We start from the raw sequence: 14,615 nt of genomic DNA, 5'->3' as shown, positions 1-14,615 counted from the left end.
CAAATACACTTTTTATATAATATTATTTAATAATCAATGTCTAAAAGTCACCAATATGTGCTAATATTAAAAATAATGTTATTCAGTCATTACAAGTGTTATTCAGATAATAACGGTGTTATTCGGTCATTCGTATTTCCTGGTATAAATGGCTTGTCTCACAGTAGAAAATACAAGACTTGGAAAAAACTAGCTATACAGTTCAAATGTTAAGACGTCATAATTATTTTGACAACACCTTTGGCCATGTTAGCAGTGATGAAAAACCGTAAAAAAAAAGATTTTCTCATGCTGAAAACATAATGCATATTTTGGGCTTTTACATCTCTATATATAGCTAGTGAATGATAAGCCTGGTATCCCGGCCCAATATCTAGCCGCCCGTCTGAGTAGTCAGGAGCCCAGGCTTATGGCAAGCCAAAGTGGACAAAAAGAGCTATTTTCTAACATTAGAAAATCATTAAAAAATAGCTCTTTTTGCGGCATGACTTTTTTACCCCAATATACCTAAATAAAGAGTTTCAACATATTATTATTGAATAACAATATTATTTTATGCATTTTCAGGTTATTATAACACCAATAATACTTTATTTTATAAATATAATTTTAATTTTAAATCACTTTTTGCATTGAAACTTGTTCAATTCATGTCAGCCGCTTACGATCACAAATGACTTTTTACCCCAATATACATGTACCCAAATAGGCTCGAATAAACAGTTTCAATACAATTTCAATGATAAGGAATGATATAACATGCAGATATATGAAAATTTAACACCACTGTTTACATTTTTTGTGCATTTAGAAGCTTTTAAAACGTTCTTTATTCATGTATTGACGAAGGTTTCACTAAAAACCAGAACAAACAAACCTAAAAAATCTCAAATATTTTTTTAAAGTAATAATCCTTATATATTTAACATTGAAAGTTTCTTTTATGTCAATAAAATGTGGGTATCTTTCACTCAGTGAGGACATTAGTCAGCAGAAATTCAATGTGGGTCAGGTTTGTGTGTTCACATTTCTTGGACCAACATACGCCAAGAAATCCTTGCTCAAAACTCTGATGGACGTACTCCTTCAACATCCATTAGTAGTTAAAGATTAAATAAAAAAATATATATAAACCTTTCAAATGTAGCGTTTATGAAATTAAAATATTCCCAGTGGAACACCCTAACCCCCCTTTTTTGCACTCTCCATTTTCAACCTTGAAATAAGCTTTCCCATCTAAGTAAAATTAAAACCTTGCTTTCTAACCGATCTTTTTATGTACCGGACAGGCAACAATCGTTAATCATTTTATAAGAAAAGGGTAATATGCCGTTATACACATGCATGTTGTCTACTTGGAGTCTCCGCACAGGCACTTGACTCAGAATAAACACCGAATATGGAAAGTGGAACTACAATTCAAAACATAAAGTCCGATGTCTCATGGAAGAATTTTTTTTATGTTTATTTTTGCAAAAGATGCCGGGTAAATAAATCCTCCCTGTGTTCAAAATATACATGAAATATCATAACCCAGAGATTTCGATCTGTTACATGCCAAGAAATTCTTGCTCAACACTCAAGTGGTCCTCCTACGGCACCCTTTAGAATTTGATTTCATTCAACAAAATAATTTGTCCTTCATGTACGTATAGCTTTGAACACGGACATATACAAAATGGTCAATATGAATCATCCATGAAATTACTCTATGGCAATTTTTAAGCTCGTAAAGGGAAATCCATGTCAGAGAAAGGTGTTGTTTTTTTTTTTGTCAAAGAATTTAATGAAATTTACCGATAAATATAGTTACAGTGAATCATGGAAGTAATATTGTGAATCTACTCAATGCTGGGAACAGTACAAATAAGTTCCTGCTCAATGTAACTAGAGCTGCTCGCCTTGGTCTAGGTGAACATTAAACAAAGGACATTGATGGATTCATGACAAAATTGTCTTTTGGTGATGGTGATGTGTTTGTAGATCTTACTTTACTGAACATTCTTGCTGCTTACAATTATCTCTATCTATAATAAACTTGGCCAAGTAGTTACAGTGGAAAAAGTTAGTTAAAATTTACAAATTTTCTGAAAATTGTTAAAAATTAACTATAAAGGGCAATAACTCCTTAAGGGGTCAATTGACCATTTAGGTCATGTTGACTTATTTTTAGGTCTTACTTTGCTGTACATTATTGCTGTTTACAGTTTATCTCTATCTATAATAATATTCAAGATATTAACCAAAAACGGCAAAATTTCCTTAAAATCAAAGAGCTGATAGCTCTGAGGTGGAAGAAGGTGAATAAAAGGTTACTTGAATTACCATAAAAGCTTTGTTCCATTATCGTTATGACGTATTTTTTTTTCTTCAAACAAGAATGTGTCATGGATTTTCCATCTGTACAATCATTTTCTATGTTTAGTGGACTGTGAAAATTAGGTAAAATCTTTAATTTGGCAGTAAAATTAGAAAGATCATATAATAAGGAACACATGTGTACTAAGTTTCAAGTTGATTGGATTTCAACTTCATCAAAAACTACCTCGACCATAAACTTCAACCTGAAGCAGGACGGATGGACAGACCAGAAAACATAATGCCCATAAATGGGGCATAAAAATAGTAAGACTTGTTACATACCCTCCAACTTTTGAAAGTTCCCATAGGGGTTTTTAGTGTGCGACAACAATTTTAAAGGTTACAATTTTTAGCGAAGTATTTTGCACGATCTGGATTGTCTAGAAAAAGTGTCAATATTTGTATGATGAACTTACATGCCTTTTTCTTAAGTCTGTTTGCATGATTCTAGTTATCAAATCGGTAGAAAAGATGAACATGTAGCTAGCAGACCAGGGTTTATTTTCTTGTGTAAGAATATTAGATGCTTGTTGAAATTTCCAATTTTGAATTATGCACAACATGCACAAAGATGGACCTTTAACAGGTTGGGAACAACACTCCAAATGAGGGGTTGTTTGTTGGTCTTTGTGAAAAAAGAATAGTACATTGTCCTTTAAATGATATAATTGAATACAAAAATAAAATATGTTACCACAAGTATAGTCCGAGATTACTCTGACGTCCGACGGCTGTTTTGCCAGACAAGCTGGGGCCGTGGGACGTCAGAGCTCGTCCCATATCAAAAAGTGGATATTTGCCCACCCAAAATAGATGCACTGCTTCGTCGTTTCTGGAGCCGACTGAGGGCCTTGGAATTATATAAATCGGGCTTCAATCTCTTCATTTTTCATTTATCTCTTCATTTATGTAAGTTTCACCTACCTGCCAAACCTTTATTTTTCTATATTTTAACATTTGTTTTACAGTATTGACTTTTGTTTATGTTTAGGTGTGAGTCATTTGAGCAAAATTCATTCCATTTCTCAGTAATACTAATTTTTGTGTTGCACTCCTGACATGGCACACCTTTTTTTTTAAACACATCTGTATCAAAACGGTTCAATAGAAAAGCTTCATTTTGAGCTAAAATGATTACTAAGATATAACAGTTTTAAAACAAATAAGAATTTAAGGCATATCACTCCATTAAACAATTTGCTGTCTTGAAAAAAAGGTATTTTTTCAAAATGTCACAAAAAAGTGTTGCACTCCTGACAATTTTGGCATCTTTTTTTAACATAATTTTTTTAATACTTGAGATTTTCCGAAGATGTTTTGCAGGAATATTCTACACATAAAGCCACATCATTTGAAATCAATTTATCCAATCAAATTATCATCATAGTTGATAAATATTGCTATATATGCAAGGAACCATTTATTTTAACTTTGCCCAAATGGGGAATGTGTCAAAGAGACAACAACCAGACCATAGAGCAGACAACAGCCGAGGGCCACCAATGGGTTATTCCCAGCTTCTATCATGTCTATACAATATTTGGTCTCTGGAGAAAGATTGTCTCATTGACAATTATACCACATCTTCTTATTTGTATGTATATATTTTTTTCAATTTTAAGAGCCATTCAGATCTTTTCATTTTATAAATCGACAGTCGCTTTCTTTAATATAATCCAATTTTGCAGAAGATCCATTGAACATATAAGAGTTTTACAAGTTTCAATAAATCTACCTGTATATTTTTAGAAACATTTAGGCCTTTTCCTTTTCCCAGTTCACTTCTGAGAACAGTAATAGCCTGGAATAAATTATTGTATTCGACACTGAAAGCTCCAACTATATAGAAGTTTTCAAGACATTGATTACATAGATGATGAAATGTTTTATCCTGCACCACATTTTTTTATCTTTGATCTTTAATTGTAAATCGACATTCGGCACCTACTAACAATGTAACACACACGTATTGAATACTCTTTATTGAGTTTTTTAACTACTATATTAAAGAAGAAGAAGAGTGTTGGCTTATAAGACTTTTTTCTTCTTCAAATAAATATTTAATATGCTATCTGCAGAATTGTAGATACATGTACAATTCGGGAATATTCAGGCTTTTTAAGATATACCTCCTACATGTATCTAAAAATATGTTTTTCTCAATTTTAGTCCTAACTAAAGGCTGGAATAAGACAACAAATGGAAGTTTTTAACGACCTTGACTGGCTTTACAACCCTTGCCCGGTCGGTCTGGAATTAGTGATAACTTATGAAGATAAAGAAATGAAAAAAAATTAAAATATACAGAATTTCTGGTCTTGATGTCTTATAATGTTATCGTTAAGGTCCATGTTTTTTTTTATATTACAAACATTTAATTCTTTTAAAACTTGGTTGATTTTAATTAAATGACTAGCCTCGACTTTATAATAAGGAACAGAGAATAAGAAAGAAATCTATTGAATAAATAGTTCTTCAGTTAAAATGAACCCCACCGTAAGATTGATGTCCATTCAAGTCTTTGAATCTCCCCATTCAGGCATGAGTTGTGGCATCAGAAAAATATTTTTTCATCTAGATGAATAGAATTTAACAAATTTTATTTTTTACAAGTTTTCAATTTGAAGTTTATCTATTGAAACTACCAACTTTGTAATTTCTGATCCTTCCAAGTTTACGTAAATTTTAAACATGTGATTATTAAACATAATTTGTTCAATGAAAATTTCAAAATCTAATTTCATGTAAGAGAACATTTTCAAATTTTATTTGAGACATTTATTTTAAAAATATGAGAAAAAAAAATCAAAAATCAAAATTGAAAAAATATTTCAAAACATAAGTAAAATATTTCTAATTTTATCTACATACAACTGTATGAAAAACTTTTCAAATTTGATTAAGAAAATACAAATTTTATTGAATAAAACTTAAATTTGAAGGAGTAAAACAGAAATAGCAATTTAAAAATTGCCCTGTGTATTTTCAGGTCCGTTCTGGTCTTTAGTGTTACCATTATCATTATTCGAGTAAACTATAGTTTTAAAGCTTCTAAACACACACAAATGTGCATAGGGTTGTTTTTTAAAATAAATATGGGTAAAATATCATTTCACAACAAGAATATTGTGCTGAAACGTTTTATTGGAGAATATTGGGGTATATTGGGGTAAAAAGTAATTTTGTGATCGTAAGCGGCTGACAGGAACGGAACAAGTTTCAATGAAAAAAGTGATTTAAAATTAAATATATTTATAAAATAAAGTTTATTGGTGTTAAAATAACATGGAAATGCCTAAAATGATATTATTATTCAATAATATTATGTTCAAACTGTTTTTGAGGTATAGGCCTATTGGAGTATGTTGGGGTAAAAAGTCGCACCCCTCTTTTTGTCCACTTTGGCTTGCCATACAGGCTAGTGAAAGATATGCCTAAAAATCTTCCAGATTCACAAGATCGTACTTAGAGTAAATTCGTAGGTGACTGTGTAAAAAAAATCATTTTTTCCAATTTTGGTCATTGTCTAAAGTTATGAATGTTATCATGTTCTGATTAAAAAACATAAATAACCATAAACGATTTTGTTACTTTCTCTTCGTCTATCGTGCAGAAATAAGGCTCTGATCAAATTGTCAATTGCAGATACAATGAATCATTAGATAAATGTTCACTCCTCAGATTCAATATTTGGTAGAAGATGATCTATGTGAAGAAATTGATAAGAAAACCAATTTTTCGCTTACTTATGCTTCTTTTTCAGAAATCCCGCGAGATATCTCGCGTTGAGTTGCTTCCCCTTTATAAAAGTAAATCTAGCTACTTAAATCGGTTTAGGAAACAGCAAAGAATATCCGGTCTATTTATAAATTAATATTGTATTGTATAACTTTATTTGAATTTAGTTTTGAACTTAACATATCTGTTTGGGAATTTTTTATTTTTTTTAGTGTGTGTCTATATTTCATATAACATTTTGTGAATTACACAAGGTTTATTTTATTTTTTTCTCCCAAATTACTTGAATATTTCAGTACACATTTTAACAGGGTGTTGCTAAACGGCGGAAACGGAAAACGGAACGGAACGGAAACGGACACGGAAAGAAATATTTATATGGACGGAATATAAGGGGGAAATGGAAAGAACTACGAAAATGATTAACGACTGAAGTATAAATGAAATCACACAACAATTATGTTGACAATAGAATAGGAGCTAGATATCAAAATATAGCAAACAGTTTTGGAAATACATAACATTATTAGCTTAAAAAACACTGAAGATGATAGAAAGAGCACGTGCCATTCATCCAGGTTTTTGTGCATCTTAAACAACAGGAACTCCCCAACCGTGATTATAGACTTGAATAGTTCATGATAAAAATCTTTCTATCTTCTTTAGTTTTTACCCAAAACACAAGAGAGGATGAAAAGTCGTCCGTCATTTAAGGTCAATCATTAGTTTAAAAAGTCTACTTACTATAACGGAAATATTAACTTGTTTGTAGATCTTGTCTTGCTGACTATTTTTGTTTCAATAGTTTCTAGCTATCGGTTATATATAGTTTTCAAGATATTTGGTAACAACACCAATGATCGGTAAAATCATTAAGAGCGAAGACTCTAATAACGAGTCGACTAATGATTTCGCCGGAAATTTTGACCTCCTTGTAAATCTTGTTTTGCTGGTAACTTTTGCAATTAATAGTTTTTAACTATTTTTATATTTTTCTATACTAAAGGCAAACATGGAAAGTGGTAAAATGTGTTATTAAGGGTGATAACTCATATTAGAAATCATATGACCATCAGGTTTTCGCTATTCATAGAGGTTTTCAATAGACAGCACTTGCATTGCATTTTAACAAAAACTGTTAAAAACTTCCATTAAGACATGTGCTTGTAACATTTTTGGAAAAGTTATCAAAGACGAAAACGGACGACGGACGTCAAGTGACGTGAAAGCTAACTTGGTAGGGCCAGGTCAGATTAAAAAAAAGAACTCTCAAAGTATACCACCACTAAAGACTAAAACCAGAAGAAAACGAACATGACAGAGCAGAAACACTGAATGAACAATTCAATTTATATAATTACATTAATTAAGAAGACATAGCCTAAATATTAAAACAGCATTGGAGACCTATTGGTGACCTTCTGTTGTTGTCTTGTTATATGGTCGGGTTGTTGTCTCTTGGACACATTCCCCATTTCCATTCTCAATTTTACCACTAAATAAACCGTTTAATCCAAAATGAAAAGACATAATAAATTAAGTAGGGCGAGAAAGAAAGAAAATTAGAATATGGACTCAATACATCAAAAGTATGAAGGCCAACAGAAATAAGCCATAGAATGTCTAAAAAATATATCATGAATTAGCGGCTAAACATTTTATCATTATTTACTAATTTTGCAACAAATTCAATCATCAATACCAGCTGAATACCTGATGAATGGAGAACAGCAGACGTTTGTACATTTGCCCTATGCATTCTCTCTAAGATGCCCTTACATATAGTATGCTCCAACATAATGCGTAACCGGCTGGATTATTATAATATCATCAATGCTTTTAGTAAATATCGCAGTTTAGTTTATATGTTGTGTTTTGTGTACTATTGTTTGTCTGTTTGTCTATTCGTTTTTTTAGTCTTTTGGTCTTTTTTGTGTTTTTAGTCATAGCGTTGCCAGTTTGTTTTCGACTTTCGAGTTTGAATGTCCCTGTGGTATCTTTCGACTATCTTTAAATGTTTTAAATAATAGTAAAACATCATACTGAATGAGTGACACTATTTTCCATTGGAAAAATGAAGAAAAAAATCACGGCTCCTTGAGAGGGACTGATTTTTCAGAGAAGAATTAAGCGGTATGATATTTAAAGCTGACTTAGTGTGGACATTTGGAGTTTGAAAGGCATAGGACATGACTACGACTATATTGGTAAGGAAACTGTGCAAATCGTATATCCATGTAGGCTACTAATTTTCCGCCACTTGTTTCACATCAATTCGTATTTATTAGTTTTAAATTCTAGGAGTTGCATATTTGCTTTTCCGACGGTAATACCAAACAGCGTACTTCAGTATTGTAATCGGGTGAGAAAGGTTTTTATAGTAAGCGATTTTGTCAATTTAATTATTTTCTACATAAAAATAAAGATTATATTATTCTAGTTCCCGGGTTTCCTTATCGGTTGTTGTCCTTACATCATTGTCCCATTAGGTTTCTTTTTAGTTTTCTTTCCATTATACACGAAAAGTTACAACGAAAATCACTAATGCAGAACAACGCAACAAGGCCCAACAAGAAACACCACAGGAAAATTCAAGACAATTGAAAATGAAACAAAAGAAAAAATTGATGAAAAGCATTTTCCCCAAAATGTATGACTTCACAACCTATCTATAGAATCGAGGCCAATGTCCATCTTTTTGGCCATATGTAAATTTATTTTTGTGCTGTTGGGTAACTATCTTATTGACATTTATTCAACTTTTTTTTTAAATAAGAAAAGTCGAACCGTTTCCTGAATCACATAAACGACGTATGCATGATCTAGCCTAGGATCTTGTATTTCAGTCTCATCATTATATGTCCTGCTAATTATTTCAATACTTTATGCTCTAAAATCTTTTATTTTAGATTTATTCCTCTGTTTTTCTTTCTTGTAAACATGTGTTATACTTTATAAAACATGCCTATTTAGATGAGATAACCAAAAAGAAAAGATGTCAATTCTTTCAGTTTCCGTTTCCGTTTCCGTTCCGTATTCCGTTTCCGCCGTTTAGCAACACCCCATTTTAACAACACTATTTCTTAAACATTAAATTGAAGTAATGAATAAGCACAAGAATATTCTATTTTCTAATTTATCTTTTTGTGTTTGGAATGTTGGGGGCTTAATTTCTTAATCCTACAATAAATTACATGACCCCTCATTTCTAAAACAGATCATTCATTATGATATTATACTATTGACAGAAACACATTTGGGATATAACACCCCTATTAGTGTTGAGGGATACAATTTTTCCCCAGTTTGTAGAGTACAGTCCTCTAATTCAAGATTTTATGGGGGCCTTGGTATACTAATAAAGAATATTATCCGTCCAGGCATAAACATTTTGCAAAATACCAGTAAAGATTATCAGTGGATTAAACTGAATAAGAACTTTTTTAATCTAACAAATGATATATATCTGTGTCTAGCCTATATAATTCCAAGTATGTCAAGTTATTTACATCAGTCTGATGATGATGTATTAGATATTATTGAAAGGGATATGACATGCACTTATAAACATTTAGGAGATATTATATTATGTGGTGATTTGAATGCTCGGTCAGGATCAGGGCCAGATTTTATACAAAATGATGTTTATGATACTCATTTACCTATATATATAATGATTATGATTGTGATACTATTCAAGATGTAAGACATAGTTATGATAGTAAGGTTGATGTTAGAGGTAAACAGTTATTAGATTTATGTATATCTACAAAAATGAGAATTTGAAATGGAAGAGTATTTGGAGATTTGTATGGTAAATTTACATGCCATAAACCCACAGGATCGAGTGTTGTAGATTATGTATGGCAAGCCGTTCTCGTCAAAACTATGTTTAAACCATTTTTCGAAAAATTTACACACTGAGAATTACAACAAAGCACACTGAGATTTAAAAACTTCAAAACGCACACTGAGAATTGAAAATTACACACTGAGAATTAAAAATTACACACTGAGATTTCATAAAGACGCACTGAGATTACAAAAATGAAAAACGCACACTGAGAATTGAAAATTACACACTGAGAATTGAAAATTACACACTGAGAATTAAAAATTACACACTGAGATTTAAAAAAGACACACTGAGAATAAATAAACCGAAAACACACACTGAGAATTTGAAATTACACACTGAGAATTTAAAATTACACACTGAGAATTTAAAATTACACACTGAGATTTGTGCGCACTTTTTATGCGCACATATCTAATTAGCATACTTAATCTGAATCTATTACAAGCTTAAAACAACAAGGGGACATAACTCGTTAGTCCTTCGATTTGGTTCCAAATTATTAATATAAAAAAAAATTTAAAAATACAAGAACTAGAAAAATACCCACTTACTCTTATTACAAAATATAACCAAATGGTGAAAAACTTTACTAAAATTATAAGAAAACATTGGAACAATCTGCAAAAGAATGCAGTGAAATTTTTACTGAAAGTGTCTATTATAGCATATAAACGTAACAAAAATATAAAAGATTAACTAGCGAAATCAGGGAGACAGTTGGAAGACTTTTGAAAAGGGACCCACGGTTTTAAGTTAAAAAAAATCATCCCGATACACTGGTAGTAATGATCTGAATTATAGGCAACAAACTTATGAATATGAGCGATGTTAAGTCTTGAAATTTATTACGAATGTTGGTTGAAGGAATCACATTTCATTATAATGACAAGTGTTCTTGAGATCAAGATATTAATCTGTTGAATTATTCATCTCATGAATATTCATTAGTAATTTGCATATTAATCTCAATGTGTATTTTTGAAATCTCAGTGTGTAATTAACAATTCTCAGTGTGTGTTTTTCAATTTATTTCATCTCAGTGTGTCTTTTTAAAATCTCAGTGTGTAATTTTGAATTCTCAGTGTGTGTTTTTTATTTTTTTTAAATCTCAGTGTGTAATTTCGATTTCTCAGTGTGTTATTTTAGGTTTTTAAATCTCAGTGTGTATTTTTTTTCGAGAAAAGGGTTTAAACATAGTTTTGATGAGAACGGCTTGCCATAATTATGTTATTGTCTCAGAGGCACTTTTACCTAAAATTCTATCTTTCAAAATATCAGATTTCATCCAAAATTTTTCAGATTGTCATTGTAAGTTGTCTTTTGGAATTTTAGCAACTTATTCTTCACATTTAACTATTAATAAATTTAAAATGAATGCATTTCCGGGTGGTTATAAGTGGACAAAATCATCAACAAGTCAATTTCAAGATGCACTTTAATTGCCACCCTGTTTGCAAATCTCTTTTAAATAATTTTATGAATCATGAATATGGCAATGAAGATTCAGAGAGAGCAGTTCCTGATTTTTTAAACATAATAAATGTTGCTGCTACAAAGGCAAATATTTTTCGCCATAAATCATCTAAAAAAAGAAAACCTAATTGTAAATGGTTTGATTCTGATTTAGGTGTAAAGAGGAAAATTCTAGTATCTAAAGGAGAATTATTGTCAAAATTTCCGTATGATCCTATTGTCAGAGGTTCATATTATAAATGCTACAGAGAGTATAATAAATTGCGTAAATATAAAATGCGCACATTTAAACAGTCCATCCTGAATAGCCTTGACAATTTAAGAGATTCTGATCCAAAACAATACTGGAAACTTATTAATTCTTTAAAGGAGTCTACAGATGATAGTAAAAGAAGGTCAGTAGAACCAGAAGTCTGGTTTAATCATTTTTCAGATTTGAATAAATCTCCTTCAATTAGTGAGACAAGAATTAAAGAAATTAATTCTAAAATAGAAAATATGGAAAAAAATAAAACTTTTTGTGAATTAGATTCTCTACTAAAGAAATATTTGAATCAATATCTAAACTCAAAATTGGTAAAGCCTCAGGTCTGGATGGTATACCTAATGAGATGCTAAAGGCAGGAAGTTTAGTTCTAGATCCTTTAATTCAGAAACTGTTTAATCATGTTTTTTCATCTGGTATTTATCCAATGCAGTGGTCATCAGTCTATTTATCTGCTGTTTTTAAGTCTGGTGATCCAAGTAAAACAGATAATTATCGTGGCATTGCCATTAACTCTTGTGTTGGTAAATTATTTAACTCTGTTTTGAATAACAGACTAGATAAATTTTTGGTAAAAGAATCAGTGATTAATCCATGTCAAATTGGATTTTCAAAAAAATGTAGACCATCTGATCATGTTTTTGTTTTAAAAACCATTATCGATAAATATATAAGTAAAAAGTAAACTATTTGTCTGTTTTGTAGATTTTAAACAGGCTTTTGATAACGTGATCCATGAGGGTATCAGATATAAGCTTTTAACAAACAATATTACTGGAAAGTTTTATTCTATCATTAAAGATATGTATAATAAAAGTGACCTCTGTGTTAAAATTGATAATGAAATGACTCCATGTTTAAAAATATTTATTAATGATCTACCTGACAAGTTTTTATCTTGTCCTGATCCAGTAAATATTAATAACCGTAGAGTAGACTGTCTTATGTATGCTGATGATGTAGTAATTTTTTCAGAAACACAGGAAGGCTTGCAAAAGAGAATTAATATGTTACATGAATATTGTTTAGAATGGTGTTTTGATGTAAATTTAAAAAAGACAAAAAGTATAATTTTTAACAAGCCAGGAAAATTTTTAAAAATGCTGTTTACATTTTGGAGGTAAAGAGATTGAAAGTGCAAAATTATATAGATATCTTGGAATCACATTTACATCTAGTGGTATATTTAAGCAGTGTAAAGATGAATTATACAACAAATCTTTAAAAGCTTGTTTTAAGCTACAGAGATGCTTGTCATCATCTAACCCTAGTATTGCCACTTTTTTACATCTTTATGATCATACAATTAAACCCATACTATTATATGGCAGTGAAATATGGGGAATGTTTAGAACGGATTCAGCTGCTTGTAAAAAAGATAATGATTATATATTAGAAAAAGTCTTTGGTCAGGATTCTTCTGAAAAAGCTCATACCAAATTTATGAAATATATTCTTGGTGTAAACAGAAAGTCAAGTAATATAGCTGTAATGTCAGAGCTTGGTAGATTTTCTATGTATTTTACTATAATTTTATCAATGTTAAAATATTGTCATAGACTGGAACATTTGAAAGAAGGATTATTATTTGATGCATTTATATGTTGTAAACAGTTACATAGCTCTAATGTAAATACATGGTATTCTAGTATAGATTATATTCAGAGAGAGATTGAATTACCAAATTTTGACCGATCAATTGGTTCTTTATGTCAGTATGTTAAAAAAAACTATGTAAAAGTTATTTCACATTTTGGAATAAACTGAAGTATCAAACAATTAACTCCGAAAAAGGGAAGCTTGGTACTTATTTTTCTATAAAAAATTGTTTTAAAAAAGAAAAATATTTAGAATTGCAGGACTTCAAAAAAAGACAGTCAATTTGTAAATTAAGAATAAGTGCTCACTCTTTAAAAATTGAGACAGACAGATATTCAAAAAAGCATATAGAAAGATCTGAGCGTCTTTGTTCTAATTGCTCACTTGGTAAAGTTGAAGATGAGCTTCATTTTTTATTAGAATGCCCTCTTTATGATATTCAAAGGGACAATTTTTTTCAAGACATTTCTAACAATTGTTATAATTTTATAAATTTAAATAAATCTTCTAAATTTTTATGGCTCTTGACCCAAGAAAATGTTACTCTTTATGGAAAAACTGGGCTGTTATATTTGTGACTGTTTTGAATTAAGGAGATCAGGTATGAACACTGACACTAAGTCAAGTAAATAATTTGAGAATAAATACATATACATGTATAATGTAATTTTATTATTCTTTTATTCACAATATATATGTGTTTTTTGGTTGGTTCTGACCAATGCTTATATTCCAAATATATATGTATATGCCTCTATTATTGTTGTTGTTACCAATTATGTAAATCAATTGTATCTGATTTTATGCCCTTTAATTTGGGAAATAAAAATATTCTATTCTATACGACATCAAATTAGGAAATTACAATGATTTGTCAAGTACCAGTTTGTTGCTTTCAGTAATAATAGTGTTATTTGATTACCACCAGTCCCGCAACAAGTAAAAGTGATAGGAAATATATGCTTATTCTCTGAGAATCCCCCTGGCCGCGAATTACACGGTGTTATGAAGTGTTTAAAAAAAAATTCGGCTATTTTTTAAAAAATGGGCACGATTTCAAAATAGCATGAATAAGGAGGATAGCTACCATTTTAAATGACATATAACTTATATTTATATCCAGCCGTATCCTCACGATCCATTTAAATCCATTATTTTCTGACCTAACTATCTAATCATATCAAAATTATTAAAACTCTTATTAAAAAAGTCAACTTCGTATAAGCCTCGGTTCTCAATCTGCATTGTTGAAAATTGGTACTGTCTACAAGGAAATATACTCGAATAAATTTCAATGTTTAATCCTTAACTTTGATAGAA

General features: G+C 30.4%; 1 protein-coding gene across 1 annotated transcript in view; it reads right to left on the bottom strand.

The window, feature by feature from the left end:
- LOC139519642 (TP53-binding protein 1-like) overlaps positions 1–6,178 on the bottom strand; it is a 44,129-nt gene extending 37,951 nt beyond the window's left edge. Inside the window, exon 1 of the mRNA XM_071311844.1 lies at positions 6,108–6,178. The gene's annotated coding sequence lies outside the window, so the exon portion shown is untranslated. The remainder of the gene's footprint in view (positions 1–6,107) is intronic.
- Positions 6,179–14,615: the final 8,437 nt, after the last annotated feature.

This window comes from Mytilus edulis, chromosome 4 (genome assembly GCF_963676685.1).
Source record: "Mytilus edulis chromosome 4, xbMytEdul2.2, whole genome shotgun sequence".
Classification (NCBI taxonomy): domain Eukaryota; kingdom Metazoa; phylum Mollusca; class Bivalvia; order Mytilida; family Mytilidae; genus Mytilus; species Mytilus edulis.
The sequence above is the reverse complement of the archived record's forward strand: the minus strand, read 5'-3'. Positions and strand labels throughout refer to the sequence as shown.